The 26,344-nt window shown below is 45.8% G+C and overlaps 1 protein-coding gene and 1 long non-coding RNA gene across 2 annotated transcripts in view; one reads left to right on the forward strand and one right to left on the reverse strand.

The window, feature by feature from the left end:
* Cdh13 (cadherin 13) overlaps positions 1-26,344 on the forward strand; it is a 1,011,337-nt gene that overhangs the window by 14,615 nt on the left and 970,378 nt on the right. The gene's annotated exons all lie outside the window — the stretch shown is intronic.
* On the reverse strand, positions 16,506-20,204 carry LOC143434991 (uncharacterized). Its single transcript, XR_013104930.1, has 3 exons — positions 20,111-20,204; positions 16,932-16,982; positions 16,506-16,610 (listed from the first exon to the last, which is right to left on the reverse strand). It is a non-coding gene; the product is annotated as an uncharacterized LOC143434991 (long non-coding RNA).

The following is a 26,344-nucleotide window of genomic DNA, read 5'->3' on the forward strand; positions in this document are numbered from 1 at the left end:
GTATGGCTTTATAAAGGCAAAGCTTGGGGGTTATCTGTGACTTCCTGTGCCGGCAGCTTCAAGGAGCAGGCGTAGCTGGGCTGGGCACTGAAGGCTGAGGACACGTCAGAGCTGGGGACAGCTTGTGATGGAGCCAATTAGCTTTGCCTAGTTTGGTGTGTATGTGTGTCTTACTCAGTGAGCCACCTCTCCAGCCTCTTTCTCTACTTCTTAAAAAAAAAAAAGTGTATTTTATTTTTATTTTATATGTACAAGCATTTTTGCCTACATGTATGTCTGTGTACCACATGCTGGCCTGGTCCAGAAGAGGGCACCAGATCTTCTGGAACTAGAGTTGCAGATGGTTGCTACCTCTCATCAAACCCAGAATCAAACCCAGGTCCTCTGGAAGGGCCGCCATCTTTATCGCTAAGCTGTCTCTCCAACTCTCTCTTTCTGTAGTTCTTAAACGTTCCTGAGAATAAGTGAAGCCACGTGAAGGTTTGATTCTGTTCTCATTGGTCAGTTTTCTTGGTGTACTACCACATAGTATGCTTTGAGAAGACACTGGGTTAACAAGAGGGCTAGTAAGTGTTGTAGAGAATATGGTTGCATCATCTGTTTTGGGAAACTCTGCAGTTGCCCAGAGAAGTAAGCCAGGTAGAGGTCAATGCTTAAAAAAAAAAAGGGGGGGGGGCATTTCTGAGACTTAAGTGCACATTTGAGCCTTTAAAGAGGGGCTCTCAAGGGCTGCACCTTCTTCCCAAACCCCTGAGTGTAAGGAACTCTCTGAGGAGAGTCAGTTATAACACACCTAGTGGCAAGCAAGCTGCCAGCATCTTAGATATGGGCCTCTAGAGATCTGTTCTTACCTCGGAACCACTTGAGAGCCTTAGAAATAGTCTCTGGTCTGAATTGAGCCACTGTGGGGGTGAGTGCCAGAGCTCTGTGTCTAGTAGTTTGGGAAATGGAAGAAGCTTTTAGAATGTCTTTGGGTTCTGTGAGCCCACCCAAAAGAATGCTTTGGATGACATCGACAATGCCTAAAGATGCTCTTGACATCTCTCATGATTTGAAGGCATAGGAAGTGAGGTCACAGGGGGTAACTGCTCCATCCAGCCACTTTGCAGTCATGTCTGGAGACTTCCATCATGGAGGACTGGGGTGCTGTTGGTAGGTAGTGAGCTGAAGCTGAAGACATGGTTCAGCATCCGACAATAATAAGGAACAGACCCCATAGCCAGGAGATTATTCACTGCAACCCAAATTACACCCAGCCAATTCACACCAGCCCCAAAATACAGCTCTCCTCTGTGTCCAGCAAAAACAAGGACCTTCCATCTTTCCCTGCCCTGTTATCAGTAGGGGCCAGCATCTAAAGTCGGGTCTGCACTATGGGATAAGAGATATTTGCATCTGTAATAGACAAAGTAGTTGACCAGTTGACCGATGACTTCACAAAGCTTGACATTTAATCAGAGGGAATGAGAGAAATCAGAACTGAGACCTCTACACAGTCTTTGTGCTTAAGCCACGCTCAGGGTTTTTTATTTTCAAGCTTGGGGTGGTCTTTCTGAAGTTTTAAACACTTGGAGATGAAGGCCTGGAAGACAGCTGAGGTCTAGGCAGTAGGAAGAGGAGGAAGACGTTACAGGAAGTCGAAGAAGATGGAGAGGTGGCCTTTCTTACTTGTCTTGAATGATGCCTGATCCATTCTGGGTGCTTCTGGTTGTCACCATGAGATATCTCTTATCACTTTCCATCTAGAAGAAGCAGCAGAGAAGAATTCTACATGTCTGTTACAGGTATGGTTGGAAGGAGGTAAAAATGGTAAGAGTTCAAGTCCACAGTGGGAGAAATAGAACCTAGCCAAGAAAAGTTATGAACTTGAGAGAAACTTAAGTCCAGATTCAAATTAGAAATACTCATAGAATGTTCAGGGGGCAATGGAGACAGTTCTGAGAGCTGGTCAATGCAAATGCAGAGTGATGAGATTAGATCAGTACAATGGGGGGGGGATCGCTGTTAATAGTATTGTTATTATTTTAACCACAAGATCTTCTGATTGCTGCCAGAAGTACCTGGCAGGACACCATAGCCATTAAGAGTTCAGGACCCACCCAGGGTTCTTTAATCCCAGCATTTGGGAGGCAGAGGCAGAGGCAGGCAGATCTCTGGGTGTTAAAGGCACCCAGTTTCCAGGTCAGCCAGGGCTACATAGTGAGACCCTGTTGAACCTTGGGAAGAAGGCAGAATTATGATTTGAACCCAGCCCTGCCACTGTGGACCTGGATGGCCATCTGAAAGTGGCTCAAACTGGTTGTACCACTGTTAGGGAGCCTATACAGCAAGGGCAGTGACACCCACCTGCTAGCACTTCTGGGGTATTCTACCATATATGGTATACTACTCTGAGAAACAGTGAGACCTCAAAAAATAATCAAAGTTAGTTATTTCTAGTGTAGAACAGATAGGATGGTTTTGCAACTTGTATGGCTTATCAGTTGTGATTTGAATTTTCCCCCAAAGCAAGTTACAGAAGATTTGACTTCAATAGGATTCTGTAAGGGTCAGGGAGGACCCAAGGGGCAGGGAGGAAAGAGGAAAGAGGAACAAAGGGACCAGCAACCCGAGGGTTCTGTTATTTAGCCAGTTACTACTGTGGTACTGGGGTTTACATCTCCTGGAAACCTTTGGGAGCTGGAGTGTAGCATCCTCCGTAAGCATCACACCTTAAGGATGTGTGAACTCTAGCCTCGGTGTCTCAGGTCTGAATTGACATTGTTTGAAAGCTGCCCCAGATGTCATGAATTTGAGACTCAAGAGCTGCTGGAGATGGGCACTCAGAGAAAGCACCAAGCCAAGAGATTGTTAGTGATTTCCTCTAACCTGAAGTGCATCTTTTTTGGGGGGTGGGGAGGAAGAAGAGGGAGACCTATAATACTTGGGAACTTGGGGGAAACTTTGAAGGTCCAGGAATTCAAGAAGTTTACAAGACCCACAGTGGCCCTGTCTAAAGTTATACAATCAGCAAGCAGTCACTATGGAGAAGAGCCTTAGGGCCTCCAGGGGTATAGCTTTCATGAGTCTTCACCCATGCTTAGATGGGCTGTTGAGTGATGGAGCTGCCTTCAATCACCCACTCTTGTAAGTAACCCCCTACCCATGTTCTTATAAGTAACCCCAGTAAAATCATGAAGTCTCTAGGCCAAAGCATTGAGTGGAAAAATTTCTTCCATCTGTCATCAGTATCTCGTCATGGATAAATATTCAGTTCAGGGAAAGGTCTCACAACAGGTATACATCCCCGTAGTTAGTGGTTAATCAAGCCGTCTGTGAAAAAGCCAGAAGAAGTGTGGGTGGATGTGGGAGGGATCTAGCCGTGTAGTCTGCTAGAGTCGGAATCAAACAGCATAAAACCAGCAATGCCCTCTGGGCCAGTAATCTTTGTTTAAGTATTAAGGAAACAGATAAGTGTGGAAGAAGCTGTGCAAAATAAAATATTTCTATATATTATACGTGATAGCTCAAATTGGAAATAGTAGTAATAGCCAACCTTTATCGAGTGGTTGCCTTGTGCCTGGTGCCCTGAATGTCTTACAAATGGGCTAAATTTCTAGCAAATGGAGATTGGTTTAAGCAGCTCAATGGAATATTACACAGCCATTAAAGAAGATAACTATGGAGATGATAACAAGAGAAATACCATATAAGTGAGAGATGAACATCAGACATGAGATGGTACACACTGCTGGATGCTCTTAGCATAACAAGCCTCGTCCTGTGGGAAGGGGGGTGGGGCGTGAGAGGAAGAGCATCAGTCTCCTATCTGCAGGTTTGCTTGCTCTCATAATGAGATTCTGAGCGATCTCCTTCTGCCCTTAGTTTACAAGTCTTTGTATTTGTTTGTATTAAATTTCTAATGAAAAGATAAGAAAATGAAAAGGTAAATAAGAAAATGAAAAAATACAATGAAGGAAACGATCTCCCAGTCATCTCTAAAACAGCGTATTATCCATCCTGACCCCTCGGTGGTTTGGGGAAAGAGGATACTGTAATAGAGAATGATCCTTCTGAAAAATGACGCCGGGGGCAGGGTGGGAGCTGTGCTGGATCAGGAGAGAATGGAGGCAAGAGTGTAACTTACAAGCTAATAAAGGTCACCGGAAAGGCCAAATTTGATTTCAGAGTCTTGGTGCTTAATGAGAAGGGGAGGAAGGAGAAATGAAAGAAACAAGCCCAGTGTTTGAAGGTTGATTAAGTGGATGAAGATTAGCCTCAGAGTAAATATATAGTAGATACTGCTTTAAATCATAGTTCTTTACGTCCGTTCTTGCATGCAATCCTGACAACCATTTCCTATGCTATTCTTCTCCTTTTTCTTGTAAGTGAAGTGATGGAAGATTAGAGAAATAAAGTCACTTGTCCTCAGTGATCAGAGCAAGTCCGAAATGAGGTAAAGGCTGGAGAGATGGTTGAATAGATATGACAGACTGATGGGTTGCTGGTGACTGGCTTGGGTCGCCTAGATGGCTCGGTGGCTCAATGGTTGGATGAAGAGATAGATGGATGGAGGACAGTGGTTGGTTGGATGAGTGAGCTGTTGGTAGCTGGGGTAGGTGCATGGTTAGATATGTAAGTATGTATGTATGTATGTATTAATATATGTATGTATGTATGTGTGTATATGTATATATTATGTATGATGGATAAATGGATGGAAGGAAAGATGAATATTATATTATATGTGACATATATATGAATGGAATGAAAGATATATGTATGTATGTAATGGATAGATGAATAGGTACATGGGTAGATGGCTGGCAGAAAGTTGGTTCAGCTAACTTCATAGGTAAAAGGCAATCCAGATTGTTACAAAGTTCAAGTAGAATGCAGCAACACCAGGAATAAAGAAACTCTTAGGTAGGGAAGAAGAAAGGAAAGAAAGAGGTTGGTAAAGGAAAAAACCCAGGCTTGGTGGGAAGTGTCCACTAGTTCTCTGTGAGATGTCCAGTCAGATGATGGGGATAGGGCACAAGTGACACAGAGCAGGGATACCAGGGCAATTTGGGGTAATCCATGCAGTGATTGGTCAGTCCGGGGCACACAGGAGCTTAGTAATAAGTGACAAGTGAAGGAATGGGGGTAGTGATAGGAAGGAGGAGTTCTGTGTAGAAGAGAGGAGGGCAGGAAGAAACAGAAAAGGAGAAACACAACAATTACAGGCCTGAGTGAAACCACCAAGTAGACAGGATTTGCCACAATTCCATTGCCCCTTGTTCTTCAGAGAATCCCATAACTCTCTGCTTTGTATCTGTCTTTGTATCTGTAACAAACAAGCACAGTTTAATCTTTTCTTCTGGAGGATTAACTGGAGTCTGTGACAAAGCTTAGCCATGGTACCCTCCAGGTGGAAACTGAGCAGAGCCCAGTGTTTCCCAAGCTTTCTAGTGCTGTGACCCTTGAATACAGTTCCCCATGGTGTGGTGACCCCCAACCATAAAGTTATTTTCATTGCTACTTTATAGCTGTAATTTTGCTACTGTTATGAATCATAACATAGATATCTGTTATGCAGGATATCTGATATGTGACCCCTGAGAAAGGATATGATATCCCTGAAGAGGTCATAACCCATAGGTTAAGAACCACTGTCCTAGCCACTCACTCATATCGTTTCCTGGTATGAATCAAGAAACTGAAGCTTGATTATCCAGGACATCCCGAGAAAGCCCATCTGGAGTCCCAGTCTGTACAAGCAGCCACAGAAAGTAACCATCTTTGTGGAGGAGACAATGGTACGGCAGCTTTAATTCTTGGGAACTAGCCTTCTGACGTTTGCAATAAGGAGACATGCTAGGCTGAATTTTTCCTTTTGCTCTATTGAGGAAAATGTTAATAAATGGATCGTGTTCATTAATGCAGAGTTTTGAGGTATTTACCAGCCAGTGGAGAGCAGCTGGAAGCAAGCAGTAAGAGCTTGGGAGGTTCAGAGGGGGTGGATGAAGATCCATCAGATCCTGGTGAGTGCCATGAACTTGGTGCCCTTTCTCCGGTCCACAAAGTTTTACACTCTTATAATTGATGCTCCGAGAGGACTGAGCACAGCAGGCTTGGCATGAGGAATCCTAAAAGCCTTATTAACCTGACCACTTGGCCCTTTTTTTTAGTACAACCCCTGCTGGGCTAGTTTGGTGCTGGATTATCTTGCTCCTCAAGAGGTTCTGTTGTGGGGATGAAGAGGTTCAACTTACCAACTCTCTCTGTGTCTGAGTCTTCTCATCTTTCCAATACTGACTCTCGAAGGTCAGCTCTACTACACTCCTGTTGCTTTCTTCTCCCCTCTTTGCCCTGTCAAGGATGCCTCTTCTCTGAGGCACTAGAGAAGATACCTACTCAGGGCTGATTTACATGATACTACAGTTCCTAGTGTGTTGAGTGGCCCAGATACCCTCTAAGTAAGGCTAGAGCGGGCACAAGGGGAGCTCAAACGGGAGTCCCGACCAGAGGGGCCAGTTCATGAGCAATTAAAGTTGTAAATTTAGGAGAAAGGTTAGAAGTCAAGAGGCATTTTGTGGGATTTTCGGTGGTATTGAGTCTTACCTTATGGATGGTTATGAGTGCATGGTTTGGGAACCAGGAGAAGAGGCACTCATCAGATACCTGCTGGTAGAGAGTAGGCTTGGAGTGCCGGGGGCTTTATGTTACATGGGAGAGACATTGGCAGCTTGAGCTGTTCCCTCAAGGATAGTACTTTAATTTTCTTGGATGGTCAGACTAAAGTCAGCACCTTCTTTGATGTTGTAACAATCATTAATTCAGAAGTATCCTAATAAATACACACACGGTACTCAAGAATGCTCATATATCAAATCAACGTTTATTGAGTACCAGGTGTGTGTGTGTGTATGTATCCAGTACCCAGCTATGTACTCACATACAGCATGTGAGTCTAGCCTTTGAGTTCGAGCCCTGATTATAACTGTGTTGTCATTGTACAGCACAGGCTTATAGGCATGCTCGGTTTAGCGTCTTCATCTCTTACTCAGACCCCAGGAGGCTGGGGTAGACATTTTGCGGTTAAGAAAACTGAACCCCATGGACCTTTTTTTTTTTTTTTACAGTGTACAGTTGGCAGAACCAAGATTTGAGTCCAGGTCTCCTGACGCCACAGAGTTGTCATTAAATTGGGAGAGTATATTGACGGTGTATGTCTCATCATTAATTGCTTTCTGGCTAGCTTCAGGCAAAAGAGTTCGCTGTACATTTTCTTAAATCTGTTAGAACAAGACTCAGAGAGGACAATGCACTGGAATAGGGCTACACAGGGAGTGCCATGGAGGCTACTGGGCTTAACTGGCCCCATTGTACCTTCCAAAGAAACAAGATTAAGTAATGCCCCAGTAAGGATAGCCTTGGCCTTGGGGTTTGGGATCAGTTATTGGTATTGATCACTAGCCAGGCTGCTAGAATGCTGGCTTAGTCCAGGGAGGCACAGAAGCAAAGGTGGGATTTGACTTGAGAATTTAGGAAGGACCAGCTTTGTCTACTCGGAAGAATGCTATTGGGACCTGTCGTCTTCTTGAAGGCCACACGTTTAACTTTTGGGTTTGTAAGCAGCGACTTTCTGGGGTGACCTATTGGAGCTACCTTCCTCAGCCTGTCATGGTCACCAGGTACACTGGAGACTTACTGAAGTCACTGTATTTTCCGAGGAGACCTCTGGTATCGCAGAGAAGATACCAGGGTGTGAAGTCAGCACTCCATTTCTCTGCAGACTCTAGGGCTTTGGAAAAGCATCATTGGCATGTCACTATGGACTGTCACAGGAAAATAGCAAGCCTTCTGGCCACTTTCAGAGGGTGTCTTTCTCACTCAGGCTGGGATGGTCCATGAGCTTTCTATTGATGACATGATGGGCGGAGCTTGGTCACCTGAGACTCAGTACTTTTTCTACTTCTTCCTGATTGACAGCCTCAGAAAGCCTTCCATATGGCTTGAAAATGGCTGGGTGGTTGCTGCCACTGTATCTTGAGTCATTGAAAATCTCCCTGTGATGTCATTACAATCCATACTTAGCTTGGGCTGGTTGAGGTTGGCCTTTGATTCCACTTGGCAGAGCACTCACAGGTTCTGAAAAACAAACCAATCAACAAAGCTTCTCGGGTTGATTGGCAAGCCCACGTCCCTTGCTAGCTCTAATCTAGAATTCTGCTTTTTTGGTTTTTGTTTTCTAATTAAAAGAGCTGACTTTTTAAGCCCTTTACCTCCTCCAATCCCCAACAACTGACATTCTCTGACTCCGTGAGTTTCAGTTGGAATCCAAGATCCATTCCATGACTGTGGGTTCCAAATGAGACGCTCACCTAATAAAGCCGAGCGAAACATGTTGTAAGTGAACACTGAGGTTGCATGTTCTTTACATGAATTTGTTAGTTCATGCAGGGCCTCCACAAAGGCTGGGGATCAAGAAGTCACCAAAATGTAAGGTTGTCCAAGAGACTCCTAAAACACTTCAGACTATCAATATTGCTATTGGTTGCCCCACTCCGCCCTAGGGACTGGAGATAAGTTCCCATTGCTAAAGACCAGTGCACTTCAGGCACAGGGCCCAGAGGTCTCTGAGCACGAACTGACCTGAGTAGCTCCCTCCTGAAGATCAGAAGGTACCATGAAATCTTCCAAAGGAGGGAGGCAACCCAGCCATGACAACTGTGTACTACAACAATAGCCAGTGTTGCGCAACACCTCAGGGCGTGCAGTAGTAACACACACACACACACACACACACACACACACACACACACCTTGGCAGGAACCAACAGAGGCTTAAGATATTCTCTATGAGAAAGTGCCATGCTCGTTACTGGAAACCTTGCCAACTAACCTAAGGCTAGTTAAAGCATGGATCATGGGGGGAAATACAGTAACCACTTTACTAAACCAGCATAATCCCTAACTACATTCCAAAAACTTGTCCCTACATCCATTGATAAGTGTAGTAGCTCTCATCCCTCATCAAGGAAACTTCTCTTTGCAACAGATGGCAACCACTACAGAAAACTGCAACTAATCAAATTGCAAAGTTATGGAGCCCGGTCCCAAGGGTTACATCTGCAAAACCTCTCCCTGCACCTAAGGGTCAGGAAGCATTTTAGAAGAGGAGACAGAAAGATTGCAAAAACCAGAGGATCAGGGAGGTTTCTGTGGGAACCCCTGGGTACTGAGATCACAGCCAGTTCCCTGGTTTTGACACATTGCTGGGGATAGACCACGGGGGCTTGTACATGCTAGCTAAGTGCTCCACGGAGCCACATCCCACTGTGCCCCGGATAAACCAGAATAACACCAAGTGTTAATTAGCAGGCTGTGCCTTTGTGGAGGTCCAAGATGAGACTCCTAAGGTGTCTCTCACAAGACTTCCAGCAGGAGAAGAGGGAAGAACACAGACTATGGTGGACCTTAGCTGCTGAGCAGCCAAAGGGACTTAACGAACCATGGAATCTGGAGAGTGATGAAGAAAAATCAGGTTTCTTCCAGCCCAGGATCTGGTTAGAAGAATGTGCTCAGGCCTGGGGGCTGACTATCTTATAGACTAAACTACATTGGGTGTCTCAGAAATACCTATAGCAGACAGGGGAACGGAGATAGAAAGGGACCAATTCTTGCTCCCAGGGGTCCACTTGTGGCATCCGAAGAGCCAGCAGGTCCAGCTCTCTGTGCCTTAAACCACAGGATGCTGTGTCTGGCTTGAGTCTCTGTGGCCTGAGCTGGGGTTTTACTTAGCTTCGTGGCAGTTTCCAGCAGTCCTGGTGATAGCAGCCGAGCCTTCCCCAGTCTCTTGGGGGAAAGGATCATTCTTTTCCCTTGAGTAGTTTCGAGCCAAGCACGTACCATTGCGAGAATGTTTGAAAACTTCTCCTGGCTCTCAGAATGCAATTCTGACAGTGCTGAAGGCTGCCAATTAAATGACGGTTTAGATAAAGGCTGTGTGGGAGAGGGAGCACAATATCCGGGAACCTAATAATGGTTTCCTCCTGTCTTTTTGAAGCTCTGGCATAATCTTGATTGACTGGCTCACTTCTTTGGGCATTCCCATTTACTGGACAATTTAATAACATTTCAAATGTTTGACAACTTTTATTTGAGGGCAGACATGCTTGGGGGAAGGGGCCGTGGGTAAGGATATAAATGTTAGACTGTTAGGAGAACAGGCGCAAATGTGAATAAGACTCTTTTCACGCTTGCGGGGGAAGGGGGAGAGCTGAGGGCCAAGAATACACTCAAACCTAGTACCCATCTGAAGGTCAAAGGTGCCATGCACCTGTCCCAGAGAGAAGCACTTTCTGCTGTTTGCTTCTCTCACCAGCTTCAAGGCTGACACTATGACCATAGCTGTCACATCAGTGAAGTATCCCAGAGCCACACACCCAATGTGTCATGCCCCTGGTGGCCCAAGACCTCCAGTCACCCTCCTAGTCTTCTGTACAGGGCCAGTGTGATGGCTCAACAGGTAAAGTCACCAGCTGCCAAGCCTGATGACCTGAGTTCAACCCCCAGGACTCCAACTGTGGGAAAAGAGAACCAGCTTTATTAAATTGTGGCTGTGGCACCTGTGAGTACGTGTGTGTGTGTGTGTGTGTGTGTGTGTGTGCGAGTACGTGTGTGTGTGTGTATGTGTGTGTGCACATGCATGCGAGCATGAAAAATCAGTGAAATAAGGAATTGGGAAAAGGGTTAGGACGGGGAAGGTGTCTTAGGAGGTAAGAGTACTTGCAGTTCAATCATGAGGACCTGAGTTCAAATCTCGTTTATTGGACAATTTAATCCCATTTAAAATGGTTGATGACCTTAATTTGAGGGCTGACATGTAGTGTGTCTGTGTGTGTACCTTTAACCCTAGCACCGGAGAGATATAGGAAGATCACCAGGGCTTTCTAGGCCCAGGTTCAGTTAAGAGACCCTGTCTTAAGTATTTGAATAGGACACTGAATGTGTTCTGGCCTCCACAGTGTTTGGGCAGGTATACCTATACACACGTATAACACACACACACACACACACACAGAGAGAGAGAGAGAGAGAGAGAGAGAGAGAGAGAGAGAGAGAGAGGAGAGAGAATATGAATCTAGCTCAGAAGGTATTTCTAGCATCCACATGTGGACACCTGAACTGGCACCGTTCACCAGGCTGGAGAGAATCAAATGAAAGTAACAGAACTGGGCTGAGGAATGGGAGACCAATATCATACTATATAAACAGGCATCACTAAGTAAAACCCTGCCCAAAGTAAGGTCACAGCACAGAGAGAGAGAGTGCTAGCCCATTCATAAATCCCTGTGTGCACTTACGTACAGCCATGAAGAACGGCTTCCGTGTAGCCCGCTCTCAAATCAAAACTGGCATAAACTAATATAATACTGTAAAAATAACGGGAAACACTGCAGGCTGACTCTCACAAACACTCAACATCATAGCTCTTCTGCTGGGAGTGTTCTCTGAAGAAGAAACAATCCCAAAGAAACAGATTACCTTGTCTGTAAACATCACAGCCCCAGCCTCTGCAGGGTCTGGGAAGATGATGGGTAGCAAGACAGATTTGAGAATTTATAAACATGTCCTGATTAGTCCTGGCAATTCTGAGGGAAGCCAGAGGCAGGTTGGTCTCTCCACCTTAGCACAGTTGCTATTTGGAGCCAACTGAGTCTTTGAGGTAAGGATTGTCCTTGACACGGTAGAATGTTCTGGTATCTGCTCACTAGGTGCCAGGAACATCCCCATATCCTCATCATGCAAGCAAACAAAACACTCCAGACAGTGTGTCAGGTGTCCTCTTTGTGGGGGCTGGTAAGGGAACAAACTCACCTCCCACTGGAAATGACATTATTTTTGAAGGGTGGTTAGAAGTCATGGCCTAGCCATTCAGTAGAAACCACAACTGTAGTCAGGAGGTTGTATTAGCAGCCATGGAAAATAAAGTCAGTCTTCAAAGGCAGCATTTATCCTACAGATTGTAACCAACTGGCAGAGGATCTGGCTTGCATATGAAGCTACTGGGGTGTGTGTGTGTGTGGGAGGGAGAGACAAAAGGGTGACACCAACCTCTGTACTCAGGGAGCTTCATTGATTTAAGTATGTGGGTTTGTGTAGGATCAGGAACCTTCAGGCACACACACGCAGGATCACCCCCCTCCACACACAGACACACACAACTGCACACACATACCACACACACATACCCCCCATACCACACACACACATACTACATACCACACACACTACACACCACATACAATCACACACACTACACACCACACACAAACACACATGGCACACACATACCACACACACTACACACAAACACACATGCCACACACATCACACACACACACCCCACACCACACACACATGCAGAGATAACATACACACACCACACATATACTACCTACCACACACAAACACGCACCACACACACAAACACACATGCCACGCACCACACACACAAACACACATGTCACACACACATACCCCCCCAACACACACACACACACACACACACACACACACACACACAGAGGAGTTAAGTCTAGAAAGATAAATGTGGCCACATCAGAGGTAATGACTAAAATGTCTATCAACCAAGTATGGCTGACAAGCTACAGTTCTCTACTGCGGAAGCCAGTCTTAGCTGTAGCTGCCAGGGTGAGGGTGTGCAGAATTGCACAGGGAACTCCAGTTAGTAAGGGACTTTAGCAATAAAGTCAGAGCAAGCCCTGACCAAACAGAAACACCCAGAAGCCAGAGGCCAAGCTGGACAGATCAGGGGTCCCCAGGGTCAACATCCAGAACTGCTGGAAGGTTGTGTTTCTTCCTATTCACTCCCAACCTGAGTCCAAAGACATCGGAGCCATTGCTGATACGATGTGTATTTCCTGCAGCAGACAGAAGGCACAGAAGAAAGCAAGCTCATTGATTTGTAGGGCTTTCAGCTTAGTGGGTGATGTTTGTTCCGCCTCCCCCTTCTTTTATTTAGAGGTCTGTTGATGTGGCTACAATTTTGTTCCGGCAATAAAGGTGAAATATGTGTGGATGTTAACAAAGATGGCCCAAGACGAGCTGTTGGAAGGATGTAACTGGTTAGGATTTAATATTCATTAAGATTTAAAAAAATCTATTACGCTTTTGAAAGCCAAAAAACTAGCCTCTTACCTCCGAAGCTTGTGGCAGAAGCCGCTTTAAAACAGGTCCAGAAAGGCGGCTGCTGGAAATGTGGCCATTGCCCAGGGGGCCAGAGTGCTGTGCCATATTAGAGGGACACATCTGTCTATGACCTCTGCTTTCTCTCTTCCCTGGACAGCCCAGTCTTAGGGTGCTGTTTGTCCTAGTGAGACTGGCACTCAGTTCTCCCTCAGTGGGCTACAGGAAGACACAGACATGAGGACATACGCACTGTTCTTCCTCCGAGATGAGCTCTGACCGCATCCTAATTAACCCGAAATGCAGCAAAGATTCTATGTGTGCTTTTGGGGGGGGGGATGGGCAGAAACTGATGGGAGCAGGTAATTGGGAGACATTAAGGAACAGACTCAAATATTGTGTGCCACAGTTTAATACGGGGAACTATTATTAATGATCCATTACTGCGAGCACTGAGCGAAAAGGTTGCTGCCAGCTCCTTCTCAAGTCAGGCAGCCAGCAGACCCTTCTCCTCAAGTGGGGGATTAGTTAGATCCTCCGATGCTGAAAGCCTAGAGATGAGCATTAATGCCTTGTAGAAGTTCCACACCTGTTGGACATGCTGTAGGCAGCTGTACGGCTCTCCAGTAAGAGTGTTAAATGCATAGCAACCCCCCCCATCCCAACCCCTGACCTGTGCCTTAAGATTATTCCCAAGCAACCAGGCTCTTCTTTCTTATGTCCTAATAGGAGTAAATGCAGACCAGAAGAGCTTGGCTCACTGTTCATAGAACACACAGCACTGGGGAAACCTGTTAGGGAACAATGAGGTAGCACTACGCTCTTCCCGTTCATGAATGTGCACCACGTCAATGCCTACTACAGATTACCTCAGAACAACAAACATAGGGACCATGTTTACATTTAATTAATCAAAACGAAAGAAAAATTTAAATTCAATGTCCCGGTCACATGAAGCATTTGAGGTGCTAGTAGTCCCATGTGGCTAGTGGCTACTGGGTAAATCCAGGACCTCTCCATTCTCACGCAGATATGTGGGACACTTGTGGGTTGTAGCAAGCATGCTGGGCCCTCCCGTCGAATGGGAGACTCGGAATAGTCACCAAGAAGTCGTCATCCGATGTGCCAAGATGTCGTGTTGTCATGTCAACAAGCTATACCATATTAATCTTTAGAAGCAAGTGAACTTTTACACACATGTGCATATCTTTTTAGACCTGTGGAAAAGGACAGGAGGACGCACATCAGGCTGCCAACAGCAGCTGCCTGGAGGAGTGAGGATCGTGCTTTTCCTTTTATTTTTCCCGTTCATATACTACCCAGACATATTTCAGTGGGCATCAATTCTTCCTGTCCCTCTGACAGTGGCTAGCACTAGCTGATTGGATTCATAGCAGTACCTGGGAGCTGGGAGAGTAAGGGCTTAGGACAGCTCAGGATACAGGACACTGTGCTGGAGGTTTGAACCCAAGCCTACCAAGCACGCGCACACACACACACACACACACACACACACACACACACACACACACACACAGGGATTTGCTAGTGTAATAACCAGGAAGAAGAGACCACCAACCACTTTTCTGAGCCCGGGAGTCTATGCAAGCTGATGCCAGGAAGGGAGGAGCTGAGGTTTTCTCGTGTATTTCTTTAAGTGGCTTTAATCTCTTGGTATGATTTTTTTTTTTTCAAAGAGAAGATAATCTTGTTAGTCCTTGCCTGTTGACTGTGTTTACAATTTCACCCATAATGTTTGGCTAACAAAACTGTGGTATTTCTTCCATTAGTAACAGGCTTCTGTGTGAAGCAGTGATATGAATTCTGCTAAGCATGTATCATATACACACAAAGCTTAAAGCATTTTAGACTGTACCAATAATGAATGTGTGTGCAGGCATGTATATATGTGTACATATGTACATCTATGTATATGCATCAACATTTATATATACACAGACAGGTACATATTTGTGTATATGAACATGTATGTATATATAACAACATGTGTCTATACCTGTAGATGTGTATGTGCCTGTGTGCACATGTGCTCATGTGTACACATATATGTATGTGTGTGTTAGTGTATTATGACAAATTCTATATTTTTACATAAGCTTATATGCTCAGCTTTATTTGAGAGCTCAGATTCTACTCCTGGCTCCTTACTGGTCTTCTGCAGATGTGAGTAAAATGAAAACTGACAGTTGCCTCTTGCACAAGTTTCTGCTGTGTGTAAATATGGGGACTTTGTGCTCTCTCCTTCTAGACTTTCTACAAGCATGGGACATTTATTGCCACCTGCTCCCTGTTTGGGGACATCTCATTGTCAGTTTTTCTCTGTCCAGTGGCCCCCAAGTGGAGGGCTGAGGGCTGTCTGTTATCTCCAAGCTCAGGGATGCTGCAGTGTACCGGAGGCAAAATACAGAGATTCAGCCATCTTGCTTTCACCAGGAGTTATGGTGTTCTGGCACTGATCTTCTTGCTGACGAGCCAGCAGTCAAATACAGTGTTTGAAAACAGACACATGTAGAAAAAGGTTTGATAGTGACTGGCAGACTACAATGCTGTGACCAGACACTCAAAGGACCCTAATCCTGTCTTACCCTCAACTGCATAGTCGCTGTCCAACCTGCTCCAAGAGTTCGATCTTGCTCAAAACTCACGTGGTTCTGTGTCTGTCACTGGGAAGTGAGCACATGACTGGGATGTAGGACTTGCCATGGGCTCCTACATGGTCTTCTCTCCCATGTCCCACTGTATCCATCTGAGGCATAGAACAAGGATAAGGTGTTGCCATTTTGTTCAGATTCCCAGAAGAGGTCTTACACTTTCCCATTGTACCAGGGATGGGAGTTTTGGGGAGCTGGCATGAAGGGGAGCAGGAGTGAAGTGGGGGACAGCTTTTGAGCTGACTCTGTTTGAGTGTAACACATTGACAATTGTGAATTTCTCCCTCCGAAGCCTCCTCCACAGGGTATGGAAAAAAAAAAAAAAAAACATGACCACACATTTTCCATCTTCCCTTGTTCAAAAGCTTACACTGCAGTTTTCCTTCACTGACAGCTCTGGGTGTTGCCTCCAAGATCAGTTTTCTCTCTAGAGTCAAAGAGGAAGCCCCAGGGAGGGGCTCTCAGACCCATGAAGAGGCAAACACCACCAGATGTCCCTTCCAAGCTGGGCAAAAGCCACACCGAGTTGAGTCTGCGCCCAGGAGTGGGAGGCTCTGAGGTGGTGCCTCCATGGATCCTGAGGCAGGCAAAACCCCACAGTTGCTACTGAGAGGCCCTGAAGCCTTCAGCTGCTGCTGCTCACCCTTGCTTATGGCAGCCTGGGCCTCTCTGTTCCTGTGCCTCGGCACAGCATGCAGCATTTATGACTGTGTTGTCAGCGAGCCTCTCAATCTTTTTATGCTCCACTTTCAAAGCTGTCTGGAAATGAGATAAGTTAAAGCTTAATACAGATTTTCAGAAACACCTGTATTTGTCAGGCTGACCTAATATTAACACAAGTTCTCGCCTGTACTGGAATGTTACTCCATCTATTGCCAGGCCTTTTCCCAGGGCTGTACTGAGAGTCTAAAGAACTCATCTGTGTACCCGAAGCCATGAATACCAAGTAGACAAGTGGAATGGCTCCAGGGGCACAGGGCTGGGCTACCATGGAAGCTCACACTGTCATACCCTGCAGTATATGGCCACTGTAGCTCCCCAGTTCAATTGTGCTGCTAAATCCTGGCACATAAGACTTACTGTTCTTTGTGTCCCACAGCTCTGGTCACAGTGTGAATCCTGAACTCCATACTGGAAAAGAGTGAACAGAAACCACCAAGTCCAGACCCGGTGAAAGGTCTGGGGCTCCCCAGCTACATTGCCTTGTCTGGTTTGTTTGTTTGTTTGTTTGTTTGTTTTGCTGGACTTGACCTCATTCCACAAGTGACAAAAGAAGTTGATGATGATGCAGGCTGTGTTAGCATTCTTTCTAGACTCTGCCCCACAGATACCTGGCAACAGCCAGGTATGCCTGACTCACTATAAAAGGGGCTGTTTGCCCCCTTCCTCATTCTCTTGCCCTTTCTGTCCCTTCTCTCGGGGCAGAGCCTAAAAGGAATGTGAACGCTGAACCAATAGGGTGGCTCAGTTCTTAGTCTCAAGATGAAGCCCAGGGCAACTATTTGGGCAGAAGTTTTGCCTTAAGCAGCAACCTGAGCCCAGGCTTTCAGTCTCCTCTTGGATGTCACTGAGTGTAAGGAGGCTTCAGGGCTTCACTTCTGACCTACAGGTTCAAAATTCCTTAGAGTGGGTGGAGTCTGTTTTAAGCTTAAGGAACTCCTCTGAGATTGTAGCCCAAGGGATTGTTAATTAGTGGGGTCTTTTGGTTGCTCTAAGCTGTGTCATGGTTCACTCTACCTTTTGGGGGACCGAGTAGGGATAGCTGAGGTATGGCTGTGGCACAGAGAGAGTACCAGCCCTTGTTCTGAAATCAAACCTGTGCTTCTTGGGGCTTTCAGTGAGAAGTGTTTCTATGATAGAGGAGCATCTTCCTGGGGGAAAGGAGAGATGCTAACAGGCCTGTTAACTTAGGATTTTACCCATAGTACACCTCACCCAGGGCAGGCCTGCTCACTACTGTCCATACAAAATGGACTCAGTCAGTAAGCCCCAAGGACCACGGATGAGACCCAATCCAGAGGAGTCACAGACTAGCTCTCAGGGTATTCCCTCAGCTCTGAGTTAGCTGGATATGAACCCCATTCCAAGCTGTCACGTGTTTCTAGGGAATGCCATTTCTTTCTCTACTAGCCTGCATGATACACTTGACTTGAGGATGACAGACACAAGGATAATCCCTTTAGGGGCCCAGCTCTGGAGTTTCCAGCCACGAGGATTGCATGGCACTATCAAAGCTCACCAAAACTGGACGTGAGTATGAGATGTTTTATCTGGTGCCACACTGATAATGTCTGCACAGGAAATAGTGGGTGCTTCATGGCTTAGCCATGAAGCCTTTTATTTTAAGTGACACGTTCTAGTAGTGACTTAATTGTAAGTCCGATAACATTCCTTGTAATACTGTCTCCAGTCCCGAGAATTAATTTGACTGGAAAAATTCCAGAAGGACTTAAATGTTTCTCATTAAAAGCATTATAGATAACTTATTAGACATTGTAACTAATTGTAATACCACCCAGTGCAGTGCCACCCAATTAAGATGCCGTTTCTTCTCCTGTGATTAGCTGGCAAACCTTTTCCATAAGGATATGCCCCCTAGAATGTAGATCAATTAAGCATATATAATTGGGCTGAACCATTTGCTCCCCTGATAATCACTCTCTCTGGTGTGATGTACCCCAGCTAAGTCGGGAGGCTCACAAAGCCTGTTGGCCTGACCTCTACTGAGAGCCTTGATGAATGGATCTCATAAGGCAGTTCACATGCTATTTCTTCTGGACCCATTGGCAAAGATGTATCCTGCTCACTAGGTACGGGGGATTTTCCTCCATTTGCACATGCTCCTTTTGTAAGAGGATGGAGAAAGGCTATGAGATGACCATCATTCTTAGCCTGGCTTAAGGAACAGATCAAGCAGGAAGGTAGTCCTGTTGGATAACTTCTGGTTATCTCCAAATTAGAGGTTCTGCCTGGGTTCTTGAACCTCCAAGTCCTGACAGCTTCTGGTCAGACTGTCCTCGACCAGGTTCTGTGGACTGATGGGAAACTTAAAGGAAAGGAGAGCTCTGTCCATGTCCATCAAAGTGGCTGACTTCCTGTTACTTTGTAAATGCTCTCCAGGACAGGACATTGCCAGCATCCAGCACTGGGACATAGGCAAGTTTTCACAGGAGTGTTAGAACAATGGCTGCCGTGGTCCAAGGTTAAGAGGCGACAGGTGGGCAGGCATGGTGAGAAGGCAGGATGACTGTCTAGAACTCAAGACCAGCCTGGTAATAACTAGGGAGAAGCAGGTCATCATGGGCTGCAGAGCCGGACTCTGTTAGGGGAGGGAGGGGGAAAAGGAGGGAGGCAGGAAGGGAGGGAGGGGCAGAAGAACAGAGAGACAGAGAAGAACAAAGAGAAAGAAAGAGAGACAGAGAAGAACAGACAGAGAGACAGAGAAGAACAAAGAGACAGAAAGAGACAGGAGAGACGGGGAAGGAGGATGGGTGGGGATTGCACTGTTCTTCTGTCCTTCTCCCCTGGATTATCTTTGACCTACCTGTGGGTATGAGGTGAGAACTTCCAGCCTGGGAGCACATAGGGCACCCATGGCTCCAGCTGTATATGTAGGGGAGGATGGGCTTGTCAGGCATAGGTCGGGGAGGAGGTCCTTGGTCCCGAGAAGGCTGGATGCCCCAGTGTGGGGGAGTTCAAGGGCGGGGAGGTGGGAGTGCGTGGGTGGGGGCACATCCTCATAGAAGCAGGAGGAGAAGGGATGGGATAGGGGGCTTCTGGGGAGAGGAATGGGGAAAAGGGATAACATCTGAAATGTAAATAAAATATCCAATAAAACTTAATTTCAAAACCAAAAGCCACAGTGAATTGGGATCAATTAAAATTCACCTCTCTAAAAGATGTTTGTCAGTAAAGTAGCCAGGTCTGCTTACCCGTTTCAGGAAGGAAGCTGTGCAGGGGACCCACCTTCCAAAAGGACAGGTGGAGCTATGATTAGGACAGGAGCCTGGAAAAGATTCTCAGAATGGGGCAGACATTGGCAATGCTTGGAGCGCATAGACTGGTGTGTTGCTTGAGGGAGTGAGTAAGGTGTGAGCCTTAAAGACACATCCGTGGATTTCCCGTCCATAAATCATCTCCTCCGCGTCGTCATTTTTCATCAGTGGGGGAGTTGGGGGGGGAGAGTCAGAGCTGAGCATAATGGCTGCCTGTCATTACAGAACATCTGGCCCTAATGTGCAGGAGCAGCTGTTTAGTACCTGTGATATAAACAAAGCACTCTCATCTTGGCCGCCACCGCTCCCCATCCTGGAGGCAGAGTACTGTCAGGATCAGTGTGCCTTGTGCCTCTCGGTGTCTCCTGGTGGGAAGAAGAGAAAACGGGCAATTCCAACAGGGCAAGGATGCTTGTGAGATGACTTACCATGCGCCAGGTGCTGTGGAGCTGTTGTATAAGCAAATGCCAGTTCTTGCCTACCCCCAGGTAGGGCAGGATTGATAGGCCAAAGTATGATTTCAGCCAAGTTCACCTTGGCACACCAAAAAGTATATTGGGCTTTCCTAGAGAGCATAGGTAACCCCAAAGCAGCTGGATAAGCAAAGAATAAAAACAAAAACCAACCAACCAACCAACCAACCAACCAACCAACCAACCAACACACTGTGCCTCCAACACACTGCAACTTTATCTAAAACCAAGGTGAATGTTGCAACCTGAAAACAGCTTGCCTACAACAGAGAAAAGAACACAGCTCTCTCAGTTACAGGTTGAGAGGTCCAGAAGGATTTGATTTGATTTGATGAGATTCTGAGGTCATGTTTCACCACTGGCAAGGCAACGGTGTTTGCTGTTATATGAAGGTGGGTGCTCTGGCACCGGGTGGCGGTGCCATACCCTAGTCGTATGAGCCAATCACCAAGCCCTGTTCTCCTAATATTCCAGGAGATAGTATTCACAAATATACCTTCACAATCTTTAATCAAAATTTTAAGAGACAAATATTTAGAGAAAAAAATTAGACTTTTCCACTCCTTACCCAGGCTAGAAAACCTACTGGGTAAATTAATAACAGTCCTAAGTACACACTTTAACTGTAGGTGCTACAGCAGAGTCTTTGCCAGTCTTTGGGTCAAACAGTGTTACACCCCCTTCTCTCTTCCCCAACTCCCCTCCCCCACCCCCCTGCAGCTGTTCTTTTAGAAACCTGCTGAGATCTTAATACCAGAATGTTCTCAGACTCCACCTCTCAGACCCAGAATCAAGTTTCTGAAGATTTGAATCATTTACCCTTCTGGTGGTTTTGGAGTTTCTTTCCTACCCATAGCCTGTTAGTTTATATAAGAGAAGGTATTTGACAGTGGGAGGAGATACCCAAGACTAAAAGGGAAAGCAGGTGTACCTCAGGATGCCTCTTTCTTGGCTGTCTTCTGTCCCATGCCTCTCTTCTGACCCCTGAGCCCTTTATCTCCGTGGCTTTCCAGTTTCTCCTCACTTCCCCCTCCCTCCTGTTCTGGAAGGAACCTTCCTGCCCAGCTTCTTGTCTGTAACATCACAATTCCAAAACCAGCAACTCAGCCTTGGAACCTTGGCCGTCCCATGCTCAAATCCTAACTCTGTAAACCAACCTTCTGCTGTGTGGGTGTTAGTGGATGAGTCCACCTCTCCCCCGTGGCAACTCTGGATAACATGGGAACAGTAACGATTATGACACGGGCTCCCTGGAAGGGTCACCTGTGAGCTCCCCATTTAACACATCACTAATCCTCAGTGCGGGATTACTGGGAGGGTAGAGCAGCAGGCTCACAGATCTCTTCTATACCTGTTCACGTCTATACCTGTTGATGTCTATACCTGTTAACTTCCATTCTTCACTTCTATACCTGTTGACTTCTGTACTTGAATTCTATACCTGTCGACTTCTATACCTGTCGACTTCTATACCTGTCGACTTCTATACTTGACTTCTATACCTGTTGACTTCTATTCTTCACTTCTATACATGTTGACTTCTATACTTGAATTCTATACTTATCAACTTCTATACCTGTTGACTTCTATACTTGAATTCTATACCTGTCGATCTCTATACCTGTTGATGTCTATACTTCACTTCTATACCTGTTGACTTCTGTACTTGAATTCTATACCTGTCGACTTCTATACCTGTTGACGTCTATACCTGTTGACTTCTGTACCTGTTGAATTCTATACCTTTTGACGTCTATACTTGTTGACTTCTGTACCTGTTGACTTCTATACTGTTTGACGTCTATACCTATCGACTTCTATACTTGCTGACTTCTAAGCTCCCATATTTACCCCATCACCCTCAGCTCCAGACAAAGGCATGTAGAGAAGATCTCGTATCAACATCACCTGTCAATATAAAAAAGCCGATGGCCAATGAGCTGAGGCAGGAAATAGGAGGTGGGACACTGGCAGGAAGAGAGAGGATTCTGGGAAATAGTGAGAGTATAAAAGAGAGATTTGGGAGAACGTTGGAGAGCCCTGGGGGGGGGGTATGTAAACTAGCAGGCAGATGAACCCAGAGAGACACTGAGGAGACTCAGAGAAAGAAGCGGGCTGGGACTGAGGAGCGGTAACTCTCCAAGTGGCAGACATAGAATAGTTTAAATGGTCAAATAAGTTAAGAGCCGGTCAGGGAATGAGCCAAAGCTTATGGCCTAGGCATTTAGTGATAACTAATTAGTCTCAGAGTAATCATTCTGGGAGCAGGACTGGAAAAGGAAAAATGGATTTATAAATTACTTTAACAAAAGCATGCTATGACTGTGTCTCCCCCCTTCCTCCCGCCCCCCCCCCCCACAAGGTCAGCTTTGACCCCTTCCTAACCACATATTTATCACTGATAAAACCTCTGGGACTCCAAAGGTCAAGTGTCATAGTTCTCAGTTCCCTCTCAAGTCTTGTGCCCTATATTGTCCTATCTCCCACCCACCCAGAGGTGGTCAGTCATTAGCCCACAGTCTCCTCCTTCAGGCGTCTTATGGGATGCCTCTCCTAAGCCATGATTCCATTCTCCTGTCATTATTTCTCTTTATTCACACTGGATCATCTAACACATGTGACTATTTTTTATAGGATTTCTTTATTCCTCCATAGGTTTGGGGGACGGTCTCCATTTTCTCGTAGGAGCCAAAATATTTTACTTTTTAATGCCCCACTTGGTATCCTAGAGAGTGCCTGGCTCCATGTGGGAACTCAGTAGATTACCCTCTCTGCTGCTTATACTTAGTTCTCTGTACTCCTTGCTTCTGCCACTCATTCATTCATTCATTTATTCCCATGAAGCCTCCCATGTCAACAGGTGGTTAGGAATGATTTTATAACAAAGATTTATAGGAACACTCCCAAGAAACAAAGATAGCCATGGGGTCGCATTCTTCATGGCCACAAACATTCTGAATTGTGTGACTCTAACCCTGGCACTTTTCTGATCTTTGGACTTTGTGTAATAAACACATAGACCCAGTCGTGCCTTGGTAGACCTTAGACTTCAGAGAGATGGGGTTCTGTGTGAACAAGTCTGGAAGGCAGGAAGCCTGCACAGGGGAGGTACAAGGATGAAATGGAAGGGCCTGATCTTTTCTGAGATAGGACATGTACCCTTGGTGTATTTTTCGGGGCAGGAAAAAAAAGGAGTGTTCACGTTGGCATGGGTACAGGGAAGTTGTAGGGGTAAAAGCCACAGAAAGATGCCACAAGCCCAACTGCTACTGATTCTCCTCTTTTCCTCCTCCTCTTTCTCTTCTTTTCTTGCCATACTGGAGATCGAACCCAGGGTCTCACGTATGTTAAGTGCTCAGCCACTGAACTATGCGCCAGCTGTGGCATGGTTTCTCCTTCTCTTCTTCCTTCTCAGTACTTGGCATGGGACCTAGGGCCTGGCAACATGTTAAGCACCACCGAGCTGCACCACAGCCCTGGCTGCCATGGGCTTCCTCATAGGTACCTAGGAGTGTGTCAGTGTGGGTGTCTTGGCAACAAAAAAACTGTACTGGCATCAACTCTTCCTAGTTCTTTCAAGTCGAAACACTTTACAATTTTGTTTTTTGTCTGGCATTGTGCTTACTTATGCATTTTTCCCTAGCATGTAGGATGTGTTAGCATGTTAATTAAGCCTACAGAAGAGACATCTTCTTTACCTTCCAGCTCTTGGAAAGGTGGGCCCCAGGGACTAGGAGAAGAACAGAAACCATTTGTGTCGGGTATCCTGTTGGGGTTTATGGTCCCCATTATGAGTAAAGAGAGTTGGTACCCCAGAACATCCCAAAACCTTCCATTGGAGGAGAGTTCATGGGAAATCCTACCATATTGTCCTGGTCCTCCTGTGAATGCTAGGTGTGCACCTGGCCTCAGTTCTCACCTTCTATGTTTGGTAGGATTGCCTACTTAAATTTCACCTCTTTCTAAATTGGCTTTTTAAAAGACCTCTTTCTTCCAATCAGCACCCTCGGCTAATAACTTTAGTCAGCTCAATTGGTTTTTATCTTCATTTTTATGGTATTTGAAATGAATAAGATGGTGAAGCAGATGACCGGCCATTGAATGTGGGGGTGGCTTTCTGGCTTGGCGCACTGTCCTTTCTATCTGTCTCTGTGTCAGGCAGAAAGCCTGGGCTGTCAGCAGCAAGAGAAGATACCCGGGATGGATAGTTCCTTGATTCTTGTACCCCTGGGCACACCTGGGCAACCCCTGTGTTAGGACCACATAAGACTAGAATGGAGGTCCCTTGGGGGTTCTGGATGACAAATACTTAAACTTAGAAAACAGTTTTGAGAAATAGGATGCGTGTCAGCCTTCTTCTGTGCTAACATTATTTTTCGAGTGAATTATTTCATGGATGCTCAAGGTGGGGGCACCTTGGGAAGAAGGCAAGAAGGAAAAAAAGAATTATTTATAATTGTGGTGTGTGTTGGCAGGATGGGGGGCTGCCTTCTGAGAAACGGTAGATGACAAAGAATAAGTTATCTCTTTAAAGATAGAATGTGGCAATAATTGCCTAGTCTCTGGATTCAGAAAGTCATAATCTATTAATTTGATGGATATCAAAAAGCCATAATCTGCCAATCAGGTGTCAGAAGAAAGAGTGCCTGGGAGCTTTGAAGCGTGACATTTAGAATACTGATGGATACCTTTATTTTCATTCCGACTGTGACGGGTGGAAAGATTCAAACACTCTCAGCCAGCACACTCAGGAGTGAATATCATATCGGCAGTCTTAACAGTTTTGCAACTTAAAAGTGCTATTGGATAAGTATGTTGGATGGGAGGGGGGGAAAAAGAACTATAAAAGTCACCCTACAGTGAATTACAGGGAGATAATTTCATCCTACACTCTCTCTGACATTAGCTATTATGGGATTGGCTCCTTCATTTCAATGTGAACTGAGCCTGAGATGACTTCTTTGTAGATTCCCATGGCCCATCTTTTATTTCTATCTACAATGTGGATATATTCATGAAACACAGCAAGAGGTGCTGAGGAGAACGCGCTAGTCTATTCATGGAATGTCAGATTGATGGAAGGAAGAAGCTGGTGATGTCACCCACAGGGAAAGCTACAGCTCCTCACAGACCCTATAAGCTAGCTAGGAAGGAAGACACCACTGACAGGGAATAGTTTCGACTACATAGTTCCTTGACAACACATTGTATATCCAGAAGCCAAACAGAGCTGGCAATTTCCCCATTATGATTCTGGCTTTAGAGATGTGCTAGGTATTTCAGAAATCACTTTTATTTTTTTTAAAAAAATTGAGACAGTATCTTATGTAGCCCAGGCTGGCCTCAGAGTTTCTATGTAGGACCTTGAAGGTTCTACAATCAAAAGATCCTCCTGCCTTCACCTCCCAAGTACTCGGATTGCAGGTGTGCACCATCATGCCTGGTTTACGCAGTGCTGGAGATTGAACCCAGGGTAAGCACTGTAACTACTGAGCTATATCCCCAGCTTCTGTGTACTTTAGAGAATGCATACAGAGATCATCCCAGGGCAGAGATGACCACACTGCTGACATCATCTCACTGGAACTTGGAAGCACAGCACAGGCACTTTCCTTTCTGCCTTTCCGCAGCTGCAGGTCAGATTGAGGAGGACATTATCCCACAAGTTTAGCCTCTGTGACTTCTCTCCTTAATACAAACACCTTGTTAAAAGAGCAGAGAGCAGGTAAGAGTACTAGAGTTTAGAGTCAAGTGTGATGGTTTGTATATGCTCTGCCCAGGGAGTGGCACTATTAGAAGGTGTGGCCTTGTTGGAGTGGGTGTGTCACTGTGGGTGTGGGCTTTAAGACCCTCCTCCTAGCTGCCTGGAAGCCAGTATTCTAGTAGCTGGCCTTCAGATGAAAATGTAGAACTCTCAGCTCCTCCTGCACCATGCCTGCCTGGATGCTGTCATGTGCCCACCTTGATGATAATGGACTAAACCTCAGAACCTGTAAGCCAGCCCCAACTAAATGTTGTCTTTATA

Source organism: Arvicanthis niloticus, chromosome 18, assembly GCF_011762505.2.
Source record: "Arvicanthis niloticus isolate mArvNil1 chromosome 18, mArvNil1.pat.X, whole genome shotgun sequence".
In the NCBI taxonomy this organism is placed as follows: Eukaryota; Metazoa; Chordata; class Mammalia; order Rodentia; family Muridae; genus Arvicanthis; species Arvicanthis niloticus.